This window comes from Bombyx mori, chromosome 11 (assembly GCF_030269925.1).
Source record: "Bombyx mori chromosome 11, ASM3026992v2".
In the NCBI taxonomy this organism is placed as follows: Eukaryota; Metazoa; Arthropoda; class Insecta; order Lepidoptera; family Bombycidae; genus Bombyx; species Bombyx mori.
In genome coordinates this window covers 16,588,965-16,611,335 of record NC_085117.1, presented here as the reverse complement: position 1 = coordinate 16,611,335, position 22,371 = coordinate 16,588,965, and the positions used below count along the sequence as shown (strand labels likewise).

At 36.6% G+C, this 22,371-nt stretch overlaps 1 protein-coding gene across 3 annotated transcripts in view; it reads right to left on the bottom strand.

Moving 5' to 3' along the window:
* LOC101740662 (protein N-terminal asparagine amidohydrolase) overlaps window positions 1-22,371 on the bottom strand; it is a 123,459-nt gene that overhangs the window by 24,797 nt on the left and 76,291 nt on the right. For all 3 annotated transcript variants that reach the window (XM_004932860.5, XM_012696147.4, XM_012696148.4), the window contains one exon: window positions 4,930-4,980. The gene's annotated coding sequence lies outside the window, so the exon portion shown is untranslated. The remainder of the gene's footprint in view (window positions 1-4,929; window positions 4,981-22,371) is intronic.

Genomic DNA, 22,371 nt, shown 5'->3' with positions numbered 1-22,371 from the left:
GCCTTCCATCCCCAGGGGAGGGCGGAAGTCCGGCGATTTCCTCCTGACCAAAAAAAAAAAAAAAAAAAAGCGAAAAATGCAAAGGTCAAAGATACCTAATAACGATTTTTATCATGAATTTCTTGTAATGCTTGCAATAAATATAGTTTATATTTATTGCAAGCATTACAAGTAATCATGATTAATTACAAATAGTATTATAACATATTGTTAAGCCGGTATGAGTAACGGTATGTGTAGTCAGATTGCAAAAACGGACATCGAAACATATTAAACATTTCACGAATATTCTGGAATCATTTCTCGAGTATTCTAGTACATTTCCTCAGTGTTCGAGTGACTATAAAAGTGTGAATATAGACTACAGGTAGACCTCGAAACATATGAAACATCTCACGAATATTCTGGAATCATTTCTCGAGTATTCTAGTACACTTCCTCAGTGTTCGAGTGACTACAAAAGTGTGAATATAGACTACAGGTAGACCTCGAAACATATGAAACATCTCACGAATATTCTGGAAACATTTCTCGAGTGTTCTAGTACATTTTCTCAGTGTTCGAGTGACTATAAAAGTGTGAATATAGACTACAGGTAGACCCACTGAGTTTCTCGCCAGATCTTCTCAGTGGGTCGCAATTCCGATTCGTTGGTAGATTCTGCCAAGTAATGCTTTTGTTAGGACTAGCATCAGCAAATTCTCTCAGCTTAAGTCCGTGAGCTCATCTACCCGTCCAAGCGTAGCTGTAAAAACCCCTTAGGCTACCAGCAAATAGGTAGAAAAAACAGACAGCTTCTTCGAAATGAAGCGACGAATGGATCACCTCAAGAAAGTCAAAAAGTGAATTGTGACAGTGAAGCCTACCTTATAATTAAATTGAGTTTTAATCTTTATTTCGGTGACTTTTAATTAATCTGAGCCCCAGTTCCTAACTATATTTTTATGTAGGTGGAATCAGTACATTTTGCGATGAAGTCAGAAGGGCCTAGAGCTTATTTGACGGAAGGTGGTTTGAGTTGCTCATGGACGCTAACCAACATACGTAACTACCGCCTACCGTCAACTTGTTAACTATTTTCAGCCTTCGTTTTAAGAAAGGCGTGTCTTTGTTCCGGTCGTGTTTGGTATGATGATATAAGATGTTAGACATCCCTAATAACGTATATGAGAATGAGAAAGAATAGTTGTCAAAAGACAGCTGTATCATAACGCTATCGAGAGCTACTTCACTTCTTTTTTTTATGATGGAAAGATTACTGGTAGCCCGGAGGCTTTTCCAGCTTCACCAGGACAGGTGGGCGAGCAAAGGCTCAGCCAGGAGGGGTGGGATTTGCTAACAACTGCCCGAGCGCCTCCGAAGGAGACCTAACAACTCAAGAGCAATTGCTTCGCGAATGAATCTACTACCGGATCGGAATCGCGACCCGCTGAGAAGATCCGGCGAGAAACTCAGCGGGCTGATACATGGGTTAGGTTGTACGTCGATCTCTTTGTCGAGTTGGACGAGTACGGTTACCGGGGTTCCTCAGCCTGCTCTTAGTGTTAGAGCTGAAGGTATCTAATGCAAGAGTTATTGGATCTGATGGATCCGTAAGGACGTATCTAGGGCGACGACGGTGACTTGCTCCTGCGTGATCAGGATTCGGGGAGTAGTCAGCGGCGGCAACGATAAGGCGATTATCACGACGCATAGCCTTATCGAAGTAACCTCTTCTCAGAAGATACGATACATACATACATTCCTTTTTCAAAACCAACTATATTAGTACTCATGATAAATTTCTTTTAATACCGCAATTTTTTGCTTGCTTCTTGTCGAACTTCTATTTTGTTTCAAAATCAGTCTTTCCTATTTCGCAAACAGCTTTTACCGAACAACAAAAAAACTAGACGTACCGCTTCGGTGTGCCATTTTCACGGTAAACTTTACGACGCCACGGTAATGATACTAATAGCTTAAAATTTAAGTCATTTAAGTCATTTTGAAAACTAAAACGTTGCTTCGTGAACATCCGACGAAAGGAGCCCGTGAGTCTGCCGGAGTTAATTGATCTTAATTGACGCTCGGACGGCCGGTTGCAACGCTTCTAACATCACAACGGATTTACAGAGCTGCCAGACGAAATTGACGCACCGATTTATTAATTCCAATCAGATCTAATCCGTTTCAGAGATAAAAAAAAACGATTGATATCACCGTATAGGTGTACGATAACAAATATGTCATCCGTCCAATGTCAAGTCAAAATCTCAATTACATTGCAAATATTCATAGCATACTCTGCAAATTATATAACTAAGACTTCGAGCTCATGTCTCAAGGTGAGCGACGACATTTACGCCGTGATGTCTATGGGCTCCTATAACTACATTGCACTAGGCGGGCCTTGAGTTCATACCGCCTCTTCTAATGAAATTCTGTGAACGCTGCTATTATAGCTTGTATGAAAAACATCGATACCTTGAAATTTTTGGAGGATCACCTCTCGTGTTTCGATGATACGAAATAAACCTATCTTAGAGTTCCAATAACAAGTGTTTTTTTTAATTTTATTTATTGCTTAGATGATTGGACGAGCTCACAGCCCACCTGGTGTTAAGTGGTTACTGGAGCCCATACACATCTACAACGTAAATGCGCCACCCACCTTGAGATATAAGTTCTAAGGTCTCAATTATAGTTACAACGGCTGCCCCACCCTTCAAACTGAAACGCATTAATTACTGCTTCACGGCAGAAATAGGCAGGGTGGTGGTACCTACCCGTGCGGACTCACAAGAGGTCCTACCACCAGTAAAACCAAAAACCAGTGTACCAAATTTTAAACCAGTAAAACCAGTGTACCAAATTTTATAACAATTGTACGAATGCTTGAGAAAGAGATGGATGACAAAAACATACATACATGAATCCATATATTTTCCATCCAATCCATATATTTATTTAGCAAATAGCAGCTAGCTAGATAGATGAACAAATATACACAATAACTTAACAATTTGCTCTAGATGTACTTATTGAGACTAAAGCATATTCATGGATAGAATTTAACCTATGGGTTAAGTATCATTCCTATCTACAAATCGATCCCAATACTAAATAGCGAGATATTATCGTTTATTCAAAACACAACTAGAGTAATAACATAAACAACATTCATATACAAATATTACAGGAAAGTACATGAGAGATTTAAATGGACAATAAATTTAAATTCTGATGCTGAATTAAAACCATTGTTCGATGAGGTCGGTACGCGTAACTGAGTCTCTATATCCGGGGGGCATATCTTCCCCTGGGGCCATTAGGATACTAATTCGTGACACCGGAGCCAAGTCCCGTCCGGCCTGTTATGGAGAATCGGCCAATAGAGCTGTCCGACGGCTTATTAATGGCCAGAGACAATGATGCTAATGCTATTAAGTGGACGCAATCAGAAGCAGCCGGTTTCAATGCAGCCAACATTAAGCTCGAAATTAATCGTCCAATTTAAACACGGCCTTTTATAAATGTTGTACTAATTACATTTGTCAATTGACTAAACTCATAATACTAGAGGTCCCGCAATAGTCGAAATTCGACTGTAATTAATTGGAATTGTAAGTTTGTACACTATTATGATTGTATTTTATACTTCTATAATCACAAATTTCGCCAAGGCTACACTATAAAAAAAATATTAATGAAGACAAACAATATTTAATCTATTCTCAATTTGGCCACAGACGTCAAAAACAAAAGTTTGACAATAAATAGTATGCATGCGTGTGTGCGTCAAATACATGGTATGTAGTGTGTGTACTGTTTTCTTTACTGATTTTACGTATCTTTTACGCATCATTTAAAAAAAAATTTAGCTATGTGCACTTCTTCTCTATATTCTCTATAAGTGTGGAAAATTTCCTACTCCTCCGTCCGCGCAATTTTCGTAAAAAGGGATACAAAGTTTTTGCTTAACATATTAATATATAGATGGGCGTAGTGTGCGAAAACTTTAATGACAATTGCAGTTTTCCTAGTGTTTGCCTAAGTTGTAAATTAATAAAATGTATAGTCACAAACATTAATAAATACATTACAAAAACGATAGCAATTTATTTTTAGCAATTATTTCATAAAAGTGGCGGCGAGTATACGATAATTTGTAAAGATAATATTAGTTTCTCACGACAAAGCGATGACTAGACAAACATTTAGGAGAAATTCGCTCCTTTCATGACCGCGTCCGCTATTATCTGGCTCATTTGCGGTAAAAGACAAACGGTCGATCAAAGCCGAATCACAAATTTCGCAGATAAAATCGTTCTTTAAGACAATAGTTATCGTTGGTGCGCGATACCGGCTCAGATACAACCTATCGAAGCCTGATGGATGCGGCACGCTCTCCTGATAGGATCTCTATCGTGAAGCCGCGCGGACCCACCTCGTGTGCACCAATTATTATTCAATATCTCTTGCATCCATCCGATAAAGCTCCGGCAATAGATCGACGATACCATTATTGAGGTTAACGTATTATTTGATTCTCGGGGTTCGGCCGGTCAAGTGACAATCGCACGGGGCACCCGAACTCATCCTAATTGAATAATAGTTCCATTTGTCAGTACCATCAATGGATTTATCATCGGATACATTCGAACCATCTTCGATGCTTGGAGGAGATTTCGTCATTTCAAATAAAGCCATATTATTTGTTTACGAGACTGCATCGATTCAGGTCAACGTTTCATTCATTTCGGATGTGAGATATGTTATCGACAATAGAAATACAATTTGGTTAATTATACTTTCAAGATAATGATTTTGTAATGGCGTATTCAATACGCTTCATGATAATATTATGTTTATTAGTAGCCTTCCGCGAACGTAAACATGGTCTTCATTGAAAACAATGGAAAATTACTTTCAGAAATTAATGTAACTCACATTTAATGCGTGGAGATGTTGATGTCAAGTTCATTCAGTTCTATGAGCCTCCTGAAACAGAAATAAAGAAAAAATATTAACACACAGTTTTACAGGCATGTATGTTTATAGCAAAGAGATGCAATAACTTTGATAGGGAACTGAGGAAATGCCATTCTCGCGTGCCGAAGATTCTTTGACATTCCAACGTTAGTGGAGACGTACAATCTTATCAGCAGCGGGAGATTTCGTATGAATTCCGCACGTTGAAGGAAAGTCATGCCTTACGAAATTTGACGCACGGGACGTATCCACACTAGGAACATTATCGGGGAGAGCGGTAATGCTAATTCAATGGCGTAATACCTTTGTATCGCGATGTATCTCCCCAGCGGTCGATCCCGCCGAGATAGTATAAGATCGCGCCGATATGGTTTTGTTCGTGATTTATTTTGGTCGCTTCCATATAAGTCTTTACAGCAACAATGGGTCCAGAGTCGGATTTACGACAATCGATTCACAATCGATATAAGATTTCAATGGTTTCGGATTATTCTTATTCGCCCATTAACAAAATCGTATCTATATATTAATACGTGAAGCAAAAATTTTTTGTATCCTTTTTTACGAAAAACGCGCGAACGGAGGAGTATGAAATTTTCCACACTTATAGAGAATATAGAGAAGAAGTGTACAATGCAAATTTTTTTTTCAAATAATGCATAAAAGATACATTAAATCGATAAAGAAAACATTACACACACTACTTACCATGTATTTGATGCACACACACATGCATACTATTTATTGTCAAACTTTTGTTCTTGACGTCTGTTGTCAAATTGAGAATAGATGTCTTTGTTAATATTTTTTATAGTGTAGTCTTGGCGAATTTGTGATTATAGAAGTTTAAAATACAATCATCATAGTGTACAAACTTACGATTCCAATTAATTATAGTCGAATTTCGACTACTGCGGGTCCTCTAGTTTGTATTGATCGTCAAATTAGTTTTTTTTTTTTTTTTTTATTTTTTTTATGATTGAAAGTTTACTGGTGGCCCGAAGGCCTTTCCAGTTTCACCAGGACAGGTGGGCGAGCAAAGGCTCAGCCAAGAGGGGTGGGATTTGCTAACAACTGCCCGAGCGCCTCCGAAGGAGACCTAACAACTCAAGAGCAATTGTTTCGCGAATGAATCTACTACCGGATCGGAATCGCGACCCGCTCAGAAGATCCGGCGAGAAACTCAGCGGGCTGATGCATGGGTTAGGTTGCACGTCGACCTCTTTGTCGAGTTCGACGAGTACGGTTACCGGGGTCCCTAAGCCTGCCCCTAGTATTAGAGCTGAAGGCATCTAATGCAAAGGTTATTGGATCTGATGGATCCGTAAGGACGTGTCTAGGGCGTCGACGGTGACTGGCTCCTGCATGATCAGGGTTCGGGGAGTAGTCAATGGCGGCAACGATAAGGCGATTATCATGACGCATAGCCTTATCGAAGTATCGTTCCGACGCTGACTTAATGTATTTCCGAATTGATTCGAGGCCCAGGTCGTCGTGTAGGTCAACGTTCCTCACGAACCACGGAGCCCCGACAGCTAACCTGCAAAAGCGGGATTGTAGGGATTGGAGGGTGTCTATGTGTGTGCGGGCCGCGTGAGCGAACACCACACTCGCGTAAGTCATGACGGGCCTTATGCAAGTTTTGTAAAGTGTCACCTTGTTCCGAAGGGACATTTTACTCCGCTTACAGATCATGGGGTAGAGTCTACCGAGAATAAACGCGGCACGGTCACGGACTGATTTTATATGCGGGCGGAATGTCATCGATGCATCCAGGGTAACGCCCAGGTACTTGACCTTCCTGGCCCAGGGTATGGGTTGTCTAAAGAGAGTAATCGGGGGTGTGAGATTCCTCCTCCTCATCCGGGAGGAAATCCGTGTGGAGCTTCCCCTCTGAAATAGCACCGCAGTACTTTTCGCTGGGTTGATGTCTATGCGCCATTTTCGGAACCACTGTCCTAGGGCTAGGGCTGCGCTCTGAAGCTTCTTCGCGATTAGGGACTTATTTCTACTAGAATAGTAAACAGTCGTGTCGTCGGCGAATAAAGCTAAATGGGTCGGCGGCGACCGGGGAATATCGTTGACGAATAAGCTAAATAGGAGGGGTGAGAGGACAGAGCCTTGCGGGACTCCAGCTGTGAGAGGTCGTGGGGAGGAGTGGGTTCCCTCGATATCGAAAAGAGCGGTTCGACAAGAAGTCCCGTATGATGAGCACGAGACTATCCGGCACGCCCATGTTGAATAGTTTGAAAATCAAACCATTGTGCCAGACTTTGTCGAACGCTTTTGCAACGTCGAAGAAGAGAGCTCCCGTGTATAACGGTTTTGGTCGATTAAGCCCCACAAGAATGTGCTCCGTGAGGCGGTGCACCTGTTGAACGCATGAGTGATTTGTACGGAATCCGAATTGTTCATCGATGAGAATGCCCTTGGATGAGACGAAGTCTCTGAGGCGTTTGTAGAGCAGACGCTCATATAGTTTGCCTAGAGACATGAGGAGGCTAATCGGGCGGTAGCTCGTCGGATGATTTTTTGGTTTACCGGGTTTATGTATGCCGATAACGTCCGCTTCTTTCCACACCGCGGGAAAGATACAGTTCGCCATAGCGGCATTGAAAATAGATGCCAACATCACGATGAGTTGGACGGGTAGAAGTTTAATAACGCGGTTAGATATACCGTCGGAACCGGGAGCCTTGCGAGGACGTAGGTCTTTGATCAAGTCTTTAACTTCTATCGGGGTGACGGGTGGTAACGCATCCGATGGTGGCAAGGAGGCTCTGCGTTCTACCTCACTGTCTACTAATTCTACATGAACAGGGTCCACGGATTGAGTGCTGGGCGTGCACTGGGTTTGCAATGTATCGGCCAGCAGCTCTGCTTTTTCGTCATCATCGAACGCCGCGAGTCGGCCTGAGGGGCCTACGAGGGGGGGCATAGTTACTACCGTATCCGATTTGAGAGTACGAGCTAAGCGGTAGTAAGAACTTTGGGAGGGCGCGAGTCCTTCTAAGAAATCAGACCATCTGGCATCTCGGACTTCGGCGATGCGAGACTTTACGTCGCGTTGTAGGGCACGCATTCGAATACGATTTTCCGCGGTAGGATACCTGTCGTAAGCGCGTATCGAGGCGTTCTTAGCTCTAAGGAGTTCCCTAATATCGTCGGACAATTTGAAGCGGTGAAGGAAGTCCTCCGCTACAACTTGTTTCGATGACCTATCTAATGTCGAGCGTCAAATTAGTCTAGTGACGCTTGTTCGATAAAGATATTTCTTATAAGAGGTTTGGATGTACTTTTTTAGTCTTTTAGTTTTTAGTCCGTTTCTGGTACCATAACAAATGAGAAAAACATAGTTGAACTTTTTTGTAACTTTCGAATTAAAAAAATAAAAAATTTATTATATTAAAAATATAATAAATTGTCGATCATTCACGTAGTGTGAAGTTCTCAGTAAGAGCTTACTATAGAAATGATCCTATGAAGTAAGGAATAATATAAATAATAATATTTATTTATTAAAAAATTTATTAAATAAATAAAAGTAAGTTAATTAAAAAAATAATTCTTAATTTACACGAAAAAATATGAAAAGGTTGTCCATACTAACATTGTAAACGTGAAAGTTTGTATATTTTAATTTTTGTTATTCACACAATAACGCCTAAACGGAGTCAGATGGAATTTTGTACAATACTGGATCCAAATCCAATCAATGTGGTAAATGACAACAACGGGTATGTCAGTCATAAAATGCACGAACAATAACTGTGACAATGGATCTGAAAATCATCTGGTAGTGTATGATACAAGCAAAACGTTGGTAGGACCTTTTGTGAGTCCGCACGGGTAGGTACCACCGCCCTACCTATCTCTGCCGTGACGCAGTAATGTGTTTCGGTTTGAAGGGTGGAGCAGCCGTTGTAACTATACTGAGAGCTTTACGTTGTAGATGTCCGTGGGCTCCGGTAACACCAGGTGGGCTGTGAGCTCATCAACCCAACTAAGCAATAAAAGAATAAAAAATCTTTACGTTATAAAAAAATTGCGGGGCTGAATCCACGAAGATAAATCTTAAACAATAATAGTAACTGTAAACTTAATGAGAAGCATGAAGACTCAATGCAATCGTTTCAAGCGAACTTTACTAATAATAACCTTATCAAAATACAGGATCGTGTTCATCTAACGTGAACAAATATATTTATCAAGGTTTTGGCTAAACATAATCAGAAAAACTATCGTAGGACTAATGTGAAATGATTTTGATGCAGTGAAAATTGTTCGACAGTAACTTCACTCACAATAATATTCATATTAATATTATAATAAAATATATCTCCTAATATTATAAATAAGCAAATGTGTTTGTTTGTTTTTCTTTAAGTTGTACGTTGACATAATTCAGAATGATGGTATTAGGTCAGGGAGTGACATAGGCTTCCTTTTATCCCATTTCTACGGGAAACTATATTTACCTTTAGAATTCCTATAATATTAGTCAATATTATAGGAATCAAACATCTTTTATCACTGTTTATGAGATAATCTCATTTGGCAAACAATATAAGTATCCTCTGATTTGTGTCCAGATTGTTGTATGTTAGGTCCGTACAGCTTTGGTTTCTCTTTACATGACATAGATCTTCATCGTGCTTATAGAATGCTTACGAATTGTGTGGTATTAACAGTGATACATAACTCATTGACACCGTCCCTTCAAACCGCGGGTAGCATCTAGTAATATCATACATAAAATTCAATGTTGGCATTTATGCATTAATAGCATTCGATTGGTTCAGCTCAAAAATATTTACATAGTAGGCGTAGTTACATTGTTTTTTTTAAAATTAATTACTAGATTTTGCCCGCGACTTCGTCCGCGTGGAATAAATAGTTACTTTGGGATAACGCAAAATTTTACTTGCGAATTAATTTACGTAGAAGGTGAAAATATTTTTGAATCTATTATTCACAAATATTTTCACCTTATCTCACCACCTCATGTTAAGGTACCAATTTAATTTAAGGTACCAAATTCACGCGTTTTAACCGACTTCAAAAGAGGAGGTTATCGATTCGACCACCATTTCTTTATGTTCACCGATTTTTCGAGAGTGCTTGAACCGATTCTGATAATTCTTTTTTTTGTTCGAAAGGTAGAGTTCCGGAATGGTCCTGTAATCATCAGGATCAGGATCTGAGGATAGGATCCTGGAGGAATCCAGAAAAATCTACAATTTTCATAGCCTTTCTTGAAGTTATTTGGGTGTTTCTTGTTATTCTTCTCATTCTGTGCTGCCCGCACCGGCCGGAGCCTTGTACATCAATATCACGCGCTTGATCATTATTTTGCTGCGATGTTCTTTTAAAACTGCGATCTAAGATACTTATAAAATCAAATGATGCTGTGAGGGGCAAATTTCTTTAAAATGAAATACTTGTAATGAATAACGAATTTATTTGGATAGGAATTATTATCATCTTCATAAAAACACCTTCACAAATAATGCTTTATTTTAGAACAAATTTGGTTAGCATAAGAAAGTTATAGGTAGTGAGCCAGCCTTAAAATATATGTCAGTATATGTTGTCAGAGACTTTTTTTAGAACTTTTAAAGGAGAACAATTATGTCTTACATTATTTTAGCGAAGCATTACCCGATTCCGCAACGGACGCAGCGGAAGCTTCTTTATTAGTGCTCCGCTTGTATGGGTCTTAGCGTGATTTTATATAGCTTATAGCCTTCCTCAATAAATGGACTATCTAAGAGTGAAAGTTTTTTTTTAAATCGAACCAATCAAGCAAACAAACAAACTCTTCAGCTTTATAATATTAGTATAGATAACGTTTACGGGTGAATAACCTCACGGCTAAGCTTGTGCTAAGTGGTTATCGTAGCTCATCATGCAGGTCGCAGTCTTAGTAATACCTATAACGTAAGTCCCAGCCTTAAAACCGGAAAGTATGACTGTACTATCACAGATATTTGTGTTTTTTCCCTTTCCAAAAAAAAAACTATTCACCATTTCGATGCGGCATCTCTAATTTAGTAGATTTAGATAATAAATGATAAAATTTTAATCGGCTTCTGATGGTGCTACACCTGTTTTTTTTGGTGTCGTGAATCCTGTTATAATAAAAAATTACCGGAACAGTCCGAGAACATAGCGATCTTCCTTCAGTCGATAAGCCTCTTTTTTATTGCTTAGATGGGTGGACGAACTCACAGCCCACCTGGTGTTAAGTGGTTACTTCAGCCCATAGACATCTTTTTTTTATTGCCTTTGTAGGCAGACGAGCATACGGCCCACCTGATGGTAAGTGGTCACCGTCGCTCATGAACATCAGCAATGCCAGGGGCAGAGCTAAGCCGCTGCCTAAACAACATAAATGCGCCACCCATCTTGAGATATAAGTTTTAAGGTCTCTGTGTGGTTACAACGGCTGCCCCACCCTTCAAACCGAAACGCATTACTGCTTCACGGCAGAAATAGGCAGGGTGGTGGTACCTACCCGTGCGGACTCACAAGAGGTTCTACCACCAGTAAGCCTATTTTCTATAGACCATTTTAACGGATATATGAAGCCTTGACGATCACCGGAATGGATTGTACAGATTATTATATTGTGAACAATCGTTTTAGAAAGGAAACTCGTTTTGAGATAAATGCCTATCGCGAGGACGTATACACACCATATTGTGTTTGTCATTAATCTGATGAATCTTCAAGACATTTGTTCTCGACCTAAAACTAGTCATGAAATTAATGAGAATACTTTATTTTTGTAATTCTTTAATTATTATTTCAAAAAACAAAATAACATCACTAGTTTTATCACGATTCTAGAAAAACTTATTTGTAATATTACCAAATACGTGAAGCAAAAACTTTGGATCCCTTTTTACGAAAATTGCGTGGACGGAGGAGTATGAAATTTTCCGCATTTATACAGAATATACAGAAAAGAAGTGCACAATGCTAATTTTTTTTTTAAAATAATGCATAAAAGACACTTTAAATCAATAAAGAAAACATTACATACACTACCATGTATTTGACACAACACATAGATATATATAAATATGCTCTTTGTTTATTGTTAATTGTCAAACTTTTGTTAGTGTTTAAAGTCTGTGGTCAAATTGAGAATAGATGAATATTGTTTGTCTTTATGATTATCATTTATATATAGTGTAGTTTTGGCGTAATGTTTAAACATAAAATTTCAATTGATTAAAGTCGAATTTCGACTTCTGCGGGACCACTAGTTTGTATTATTTGTCCTGATTAATTTCTGAATGATAGTTACCGTAGTTGAGTAGAAAATTTAAAAACTACATTTCTCACTAGTTTTTGTCTCAAGGATCGTCCTCATTTCATCCTCCTGCCTATGTTTAAGTGTGGGCATTCGAGTGGACCGCTTATTTCGTGTACCTACTAATTATCCTAAAAGTAATTGAAGCGCATTTCACATAATCACACGCATTATGTTTATTACAAACTAAACATATCAATTATCAACGTTCAAAGATTTCAATCATTAAAAAAATCACAACTCAATCGATTATCATTATCGTTCACGATATTAATAATTCCATACAATCATGGAGTACATAATGGACCAGTCCTTAAACTTGTTTCTTAGATGCGTTCAAGAGTCCGACCCGTCGTGGTCGGAGCATTGAGGTGATTGCGCTAATTATGGAAACTCATCGAAAGTAGTGGAGTTTGGTATTGACAACGTTTTTCTTTGTCATATTATGTAGGTATATAAGGTTTTGAAATACGAATTATTTTAGTATATCGACAATAATTTATAATAATATTGTCAGGTAAAGAATGTACCTAATCTATGGCAATACAGTCAGACTACTTCCGCCAATAATACAAGTCACAAGCAGAGCTCGTCGTTTTATTATAAAATATATATATAAGTCACAACCCGGCCATCCTATGACTTCACATGGTGTCAGAAGCAAGGAATTTGGAAAATATTATATAAAAATACGAAAATATCCGAGAAATAATGTTTAAAATGGATAAAGTCGAAGACACACAACATGGCGGACAGGGACGCGCAAGTAAGTCACAATATAATGCTACATCAGTCTCATATGGACTCCAACACTTAGATATGAGAAGCTCAAACATGCCCTTAACTTGGAAAAACTGGTATACTCAACTTAAAATATACATGCGAGCTAATAATCTGGAAGATGAATGTGATCAACGCAAAGTCGCCATCTTGTTACATCACATTGGACAAGACGCGTTAGTGATATTTTATTCATTTAATGTCGATATAGATACAATATCCTTTGAAGAATTAGCGTCGAAATTTAGTAATCACTTCATTCCTCAAATAAATGTGACAATGGAACGTCATAAACTATTCAATCGAAGACAAAATCTCGAAGAATCGATAGACAACTATGTAACAGATTTAAAAAATATTGGCAGACAATGTAACTTTGATTCATTGGAAGATGACCTAATTAGAGATATATTTAGCTGGAATCTACATGCAAAAAACCAATACATAAAAGAAAGAATTCTGATACAAAAGCCGGAGACACTTGACCAAGCTGTTCAATTAGCCAAGCAGTTGGAGACGACCAGGCAACAAGCTAAATTATTGGAAGAAACTTCATTCATCGGGCAGGTCCAGTCTAATTCCAGTTATAGAAGACAAAGGCAGTCAACTAGTACTTCACATGCAAGAGATCTACAGTCAAGCCAGAGCAGACATACGTCTAGTTCCAGACAACAGTCAAATAACCAAGTAAACAGAAAATGTGGTAGGTGCTTACAAGTACATAGGTATAAATGTCCAGCCTTAGGGGTTAAATGTAAAAATTGTGGCAAATATAATCATTTTGCAGTAGCATGTAAGAATAAAAATGTCCATTTTGTAGAAACTGAAGGCCATAGTCCCAATATAGATACAAATAATAGGCTACATATCGGAACAATTCATGTCAATAATGTAAACAAAGAGTCATGGCAGATAAATTTATCAATAAATAGTCATAATATTACTTTTCTACTAGACACAGGTGCTGATACTAACATATTGAATTTAAAAACTTTTCATCAGCTAGGATGTCCCTTAGACAGTATATCAAAGAGTATACATAAATTATCATCATACAGTGGTGAAATAATACCCACAGTAGGTCAATGCACTTTAAAAGTATATCACAATGCACAAAGTTATAATATTACTTTTCACATTGTTGATCTGTATACACAAAATGTCCTAGGTCGAGACAGTTGTAAAGAGATGAATCTTATTAAGAGGCTGTATAAAGTAAATTTTGTCCCAAGTCAAATATTAGATAATTATAGTGAACTTTTTGTAGGACTAGGGTGTCTAAAAGATTTTGAGTGTGAATTAAAACTTAAGCCTGATTGCAAGCCTTCTGTGGATGCATGCAGACGCATTCCATTTCAAATAAAGAATAGATTGAAGAAAGAACTTGATGAGTTAGAAAAGGATGGTGTTATTTGTCGGGTAGAAGAGCCAACTGAATGGATAAGTTCTTTAGTCATTACTACCAAAAAAGATGGTTCATTAAGGTTATGTATAGACCCTCGTAAACTTAATCAGGCAATTTTAAGGTCTCATTACCAATTTCCTACTATAGATGAAATAAAGTCAGATCTCTCAGGTGCAAAATATTTTTCAACCTTAGATGCTAATAAAGGTTACTGGATGATGCGTCTCACAGAGACCACATCAAAGCTCTGTACATTCATTACTCCTTTTGGAAGATATAGATTTACACGACTTCCATTTGGTATTAATGCTGCTCCAGAAATTTTTCATCGAGAAATGGTTAAACGGTTTAGTGATATAAATAATGTCAAGGTAATAATGGACGATTTTCTAATTTTTGGAAAAACTATGGAAGAACATAATGAGGCACTTCAAAAAGTATTAAATAGAGCTCGTGAATTAAATATTAAATTTAACAAAGAAAAATCTTCAATATGTTGTAAAGAAGTTAAATATTTAGGACATATCTTCAGTCAAGAAGGAGTCAAAGTTGATCCTTCAAAAGTCAAAGCAATTTGTAAAATGCCAATTCCGACTTGTGTCAATGAGTTACAAAGATTTATGGGTATGGTCAATTATCTTAGTCCTTTCATACCTCATTTGTCTAAAGAAAACAGTCTTCTTAGATCACTTTTGTCAAAAAATAGTGATTGGATTTGGTCTGAAAAACATGAAGCTGAATTTAATAAAATTAAGCTGCTTATAACAGATAGTCCAGTGTTGGCATATTATGATCACAATAAAGAAATTACATTATCAGTCGATGCATCTAAAAACGCCATGGGAGCAGTCATATTACATGATAATCAGCCAATAGCATATGCCTCAGCTTCATTAACTAAAAGTCAACAAAATTATGCACAAATAGAAAAAGAACTCTTATCTATTTTATTTGGTTGTATAAAGTTCCACCAGTATGTATATGGGAGACAAATTAAAGTTGAAACTGACCATAAGCCACTGATAAGTATGTTTAAGAAATCATTACAGGATATTCCACCTAGGCTACAGAGAATAATGTTGCGTTTACAGCCATATGATCTTAATGTTGTATATAAATCAGGCAAATATCTATATATTGCTGATACTCTGTCCAGAGCACCTCTTCCTGATAATACATTATTAGATTTAGATAGTGATATTGATTTACATATTAATCTAATTGTATCTGATTTGTCAATAAGTCAAGAAAAACTTCAGGAACTTCAAGAGTCAATAACGAATGATCCAACATTGTCTAAAATTGTATTTTATTGTCAAAATGGATGGCCTGAACATAAAAAGTCAGTTAATCAGTCAATTAAACCTTATTTTTCTTTAAAAGACAAATTGCATGTAGTCAAAAATAATATAATATTAATGAGTGATAAGATAGTAATTCCTGAAAATATGAGAGATTATGTTATAAAATTAGTACATGAAGGACACTTAGGTATAAACAGTTCTATACGTCTGGCAAAATCTTCAGTCTTTTGGCCACAAATGAGCAATGATATTGAAAAATATATTAACCAATGTCATACATGTCTTACTTATAGAAGAAATAATTCCAAGCAACCTATTATTCATCATGACTATAAACTTTTGCCTTGGAATAAAGTAGGAATAGATTTATTTGATTTTGATAGTAAAAAGTACTTAATTGTAGTTGATTATTTCTCAAAATATGCAGAAATAGCCATATTAAATAGTAGCTCAAACGCTATATCAGTCATAACTCAATTAAAGTCAATTTTCTCTAGACATGGCATACCTGAAACTATGATTAGTGATAATGGTCCACCTTTTAATTCCAAAGAGTTTCATTTATTTACAATTGATTGGAATATTAAGCATATAAAGTCAAGTCCATATTTCAGTCGGTCAAATGGTATGGTTGAAAGAACAATTGGCACAGTTAAGCATATATTGAATAAATGTAAAGCAGACAATACAGATCCTTACATTGCATTGCTTATGTACAGGAATACACCAAAACAAAGTGGTTTTTCTCCAGCACAATTATGTATGTCTAGATGTTTACGCACTAAAATACCAGTCACAGACACTCAATTATCACCTTCACTAGTCGATATTAAAACATTATCTAAAAATATTGAAAAGCAGAAAGAATATTCAACGTTTTATTATAATAAACACACAAAACAATTGTCAGATTTACAAGTTGGTGATAAAATATATTTCAAACACAAGCCCAATAGTTCATGGGTTCCAGGTCGTATAAAACAAGCAGAAAACGAACCTCGTAGTTATACTATTCAGTCCCCAGAAGGAACATTCAGGAGAAATCGGGAGCACATACTAAAACCTGTAGTTCCAGTCTCCAAAGAAACAGTAATACCTAAAAAAGGAAAAGATATTAGTCAATTACCGAAAACAACACGTTCCGGACGTATTATTAGACCTCCTCAACGCTTTTGTAATTATTAGTCATAAGTTCATAAGATATTAATTTAAGTATTGTTTGTAAATAGTCAGTCATATTTCATAATGTCTTAGCTACTAAGGAAATTAGTCATATAAGAAAAGTATTGTACTTACCTTAAAAATAAGTTTAGTCTTTAACTTAAAAGGGGAGATGTCAGGTAAAGAATGTACCTAATCTATGGCAATACAGTCAGACTACTTCCGCCAATAATACAAGTCACAAGCAGAGCTCGTCGTTTTATTATAAAATATATATATAAGTCACAACCCGGCCATCCTATGACTTCACAAATATTTATTTTTTGTTGTCGATGGCTCAGAAATTTCTAATTCTTCATCAGAAGAGGTAGACGAGAAGACGGCCTGAGCCAGTATTGGTGAGATTTGCTAACAGTATATAAACACACGATAGGTTACGCGAATGTAGGTAGCTTCAAAATAATGTCTCTACTACGAGCGATAATCACAACAAAACTTTAGTTTTGCTTTCTTTCAGAACAAATAAACCTAAGAAAACTATAAACAAAAAAAAGATGTTATATATAGATAAATCTATACAACTATCTATCTGGCAAACTCAAATTTACAAAGCAATCCGGTTAGAATTTCATAAAAAAATGCATAGCTATGTTTTATCAGAAACTTTAGTGTTTTAAAACGAACTATTTGTTCTATGAAGTTTTGTGAATAACGGTGATGATTTTCAATTTCATTTATTCTATTGCGGTTTTTTTTTTCTATATTTGTTATAAAAAAACAGTAACCTATTTATTATATTGCGCAAGATCGTTGACTGCAATCGTACTACTGTGGTGTGATAAAACACTATTTTGACAGTGTTCACCGCTGACCGCATATCTGTTTATCTTTAACTAGCGGCTAGCTCCGGCTCCGCTCGGGACTTTAACAAAAGTTTCAACGAAGTTGTTTTATTTAAAAAAATAAAAGAACACTTATTGCGGCATAACTTTATTAGTTAGACATATGATGTCGCGACACTTTTTGTAAATAATAATGTGTTCTACAAAGTCGTAGTACATTATTTTATTCTATCGTCAATAGTTTTCACAGGGCACGCGATGACGATTTTAGGAATTTTTTACACCTTGGGTTACATTGTTAGAGTTCTAGTAAGGATCCCTAATTTTTTTCAAAAAATATTATAGCCTATGTCACTCGGGATTAGTGTAGCTTCCAAGCAGTGAAAGAATTTTTCAAATCGGTTCAGTAGTTTCGGTGCCTATTCAATACAAACAAACAAACAAATCTTTCCTCTTTATAATATTAGCATAGATATAGTTAATTGTTATTCATTCTGCACACTTTGAATATGTTTCTTAAAAGTGTGATAAACAAAAAAATTGTCATTAATAAATTATCGTGACTATAAAATTGTTGTTGTTTTTTTTTAAAGTACAATTTGATTAATTAAATTTGGATATTGTTCACACATTACACAGTTGTCGTGGTCACTAACGAATGTCAGGTTATATATATACTAATATATAAATCTACAGTGGTTTTTCCGGATGTTCCGTTATAACTACTGAACCATGCATCCGATTGACTTGAAACTTGGTATCCATGTAGAAAATACATGTACTTAATGGATAGGCTAATATTTATATGAGCATTGGACTCCCTACACCAGTTGCGGGGGCGTTAATGATGGGAATATTTTATTTTTTATTTTTTATTGCCTCTGTAGGCAGACGAGCATACGGCCCACCTGATGGTGAGTGGTTACCGTCGCTCATGGACTTCAGCAATGCCAGGGGCAGAGCCAAGCCGCTGCCTACCGAATTTTGTGAGGGTGAGAAATAATAAGATTAATTTTAGATGCCCAGCAAAGCGGACGGGTACAGCTAGTTCGTTGATATTTTTAATGTCGAAACGTTGCAAATATAATAATGAAAATTAAAATAATATTTTTGAGTGAAGCTAGTTTCATTCTAAGTAATTAAAGAAAACTCTACTGTATCTTTTGTTTAAAGTCAACGTTATAAACTTCTACATATTAAGCAGGTTTTTTTTTGTTACATCTTATCAGTTGCTCGGACATATGGGGAAGAGTGGTTGCCCAATCGAATAATTTAGGGTAAGGTATATACATGGGAATAAATAATTGATTTAAATTATCAATACATTTGCTATGCAACTCTTCCGCAAGTTCTGTATCGATTTCTCTTTGTTCTAATATAACTTAATTTTTAAGACTTTTTAATCCATACGTTAGCAGTCAACAAATTAAATTTCAAACATGATAAGAATCTACAAAAAATATTACGTCGCCAACACAAGATGTTTTTGAACGAAGAACACCTATGTTTCATGCTACCAGTAAAATTTATTTATCTCGCGTGTAACGAGTCAAGTGAAATGCAAATCGATCCTGTTAGAGCATTAGTCACGGCAAAATTTAATTATTATTAACTAGCGACCCGCCCTCGCTTCGCTTCGGAAACATTAAAACACACATGAAACCAAAAAAAAAATAAAAAAATATATAAAAAAGTAGCCTATGTTCATCAGGGACAATGTCGGCTTCTAATGGAAAAAGAATTTTTCAAATCGGTCCAGTAGTTTCGGAGCCTATTCGAAACAAACAAACAAACAAATCTTTCCTCTTTATAATATTATTATAGTATAGACAGCATTTTCGCATATCATTACGGAACGTGACGCTTCCTATTCATGAAAAATATTATCCTTGCAGCTGGATCGTGTAACATCGATACTTGGTATCACTAGCGATAAGTAAGTATTTTATTTTATGATAATTTTCCGCTACTGCTTTTCCGTGCACAACGATACTAAATTAATTATGTTTAGTTGTCTTTAAGTGTCTAAAATATGTATTTATTGTGATTATAATATTACTTTTATTGATCTAGACCGGTGTTTCCCTAACGTGGGGTCCACGCCCCACAATGGGTCAATTTGATAATTAAGGAGGGCAATCGCACTAAATTATTATATTTCAGTTTTTTATGATATGTTTTGAAATATGACTTTCTGTGTATTGATAACAATTTCATAGCGATGCAAACGATTTCTTCCTAGAACCTATAATTTATGTTTCAAAAGTGAACAAATCGATTTTTTTATGTTCAAAATTATGTATGGGGCCATAAAAATTTTAGAAATGTTACAGTCGGGCATGGCCCGAAAATTTTAGGAAACACTGATCTAGACGGACTGACGAGGCCTTAAGTTTTTATTGCCATTATAATCAGACGCGCATACGACGCAGTCTTATATATTATGTATAATATGATTTACTTCTAAATCCGCTATAAAAGTTTTCAGTCAACAAAAAAATTACTAATGAGCACGCAGACTATGACGTCACGTTCAGAAATATGCGAACATCGTGCCAAGTGTCTAATTGTTCTATACATCAATAATAATATGATATCGCACCTTCTTCCTGATGGCTTGAATTCAAAATGATTTATTATGTTGAAACTTTTTATTGTAAAAGAATTGAAACATATTTTACAGATTTTACAGTTTTCTTCCCATACCTAATTGTTGGTAGCCTAAGGGGCTATTCCCTCTACTCACGGACCGGTAGCTTTTTTTCCTTACCTATGCTGATAGCCTTGAGAGGCCATTTCAGCTTTTCCTTGACGTGTAGTGGAGCTCACGGGGCTCTAACCGGGAGTGCTGCTAACACTGACTCTAGCAAGAGCAGTGCTTCGCAGGATCTACCACCGGATCGGAAATGCGACCCACTGAGAAGATTCAGCGAGAAACTCAGTGGGCTGTGTCTATAGGTTAATTTATTCATCGAGCCCTTCATCGCAAGCGACAGGTTCGGCGAAGATGGTGATCTGTGCTTGAGGTAGCTAAAATCACCGTTAATGGATCGGGAGGATACTTAATGACATGTTTAGGGGACGTCGACTGTTTACCATTCGGTCCACAGGATCAGGTATGGAATTACCGACGACCACGACAAGAGGGTTTTCATGTCGTGCCGCCTTCTAAAAGTGGCGGAATGATGCCGACTGTAAATACTTACTGAGTCAAGCTCCAGGTCATCATGTATACTGACCTTAATGACTATACAGACTAAGAACTATTAAGTTTACTACGACTTAGAGTACTTTGGGTCCATATTCGAACACAAAAATCGAGTGATCGATCATTTACATAAACAGCGTCCGCGGTGATCAGGCGCGTGTCCGTAAAAACGAATATCTTATTCGGAAACAGTGTTGCCGTGTAAACATAGATTTATTACCACAGATTAGAAAAACATTTCTCATTAAATTACGATAAAACTTTTTTTTGTTTGGCTCCGATGTTTGACATACTATTCGTTATGAGATTGATGCATGCCACTACAATATTTTGTTATTCGTATAAAGGATTACCGTTACAAGTAACTTGCAGTAAGTAATCTTAGCCCGCAACGCCAACGAGTCATGAGTTTGAATTATACGTCATTAGCATTTTTTTTTGGTCTACGTGAGATCGTAAACAAAATTAAAACTTTTTATTGTTATTATTTTCCACGTTCCCGAATTAAGAATGTGCGATCACAGGACACGAATGAACAAACAAACCGATTCACCCCTTTTTTTGGACATTATATACTGATTATAATACGGATTGCTATAAATTTAATAATATAATAAATTTATTTATTATTTATTATATAATTAATAAATTTGTTAATTGTAGGCAGCGGCTTGGCTCTGCCCCTGGCATTGCTGAAATCCATAAGCGACGGTAACCACTCACTATCAGGTGGGCCGTATACTCGTCTGCCTACAAGGGTAATAAAAATAAAATTTTCCTGGCTAGTTTTAATTATTTACTAGCTGACCCGGCAGACTTCCTAGTGCCTCAATCGATAAATAAAAGACCTAAACTTTTGTATAAAATAAACTTAAAATAAACAAAAGGAATCCGTCCGACGGGAGAGAAATCAAAGGAAAAAAAATTTGTTATTTTTATTTAATGCCAAGCATTTTCATATTTATCTACCCTTTAAACCTTCTCTGGACTTCCACAAATAATTCAAGACCAAAACTAAACAAATCGGTCCAGCCGTTCTCGAGTTTTAGCGAGACTAACGAACAGCAATTCATTTCTATATTTATAGATTAGCTGACCCGGCAGACTTCGTAGTGCCTCAATCAATAAATAAAAGACCTAAACTTTTGTATAAAATAAACTTAAAACAAACAAAAGGAATCCGTCCGACGGGGGACACATCAAAGGAAAAACAAAATTGTTATCTTTATTTAATTCCGAGCATTTTCGTATTTATCTACCTTTTAAACCTTCTTTGGACTTCCACAAATAATTCAAGACCAAAATTAGCCAAATCGGTCCAGCCGTTCTTGAGTTTTAGCGAGACTAACGAACAGCAATTCATTTTTATATATATAGAT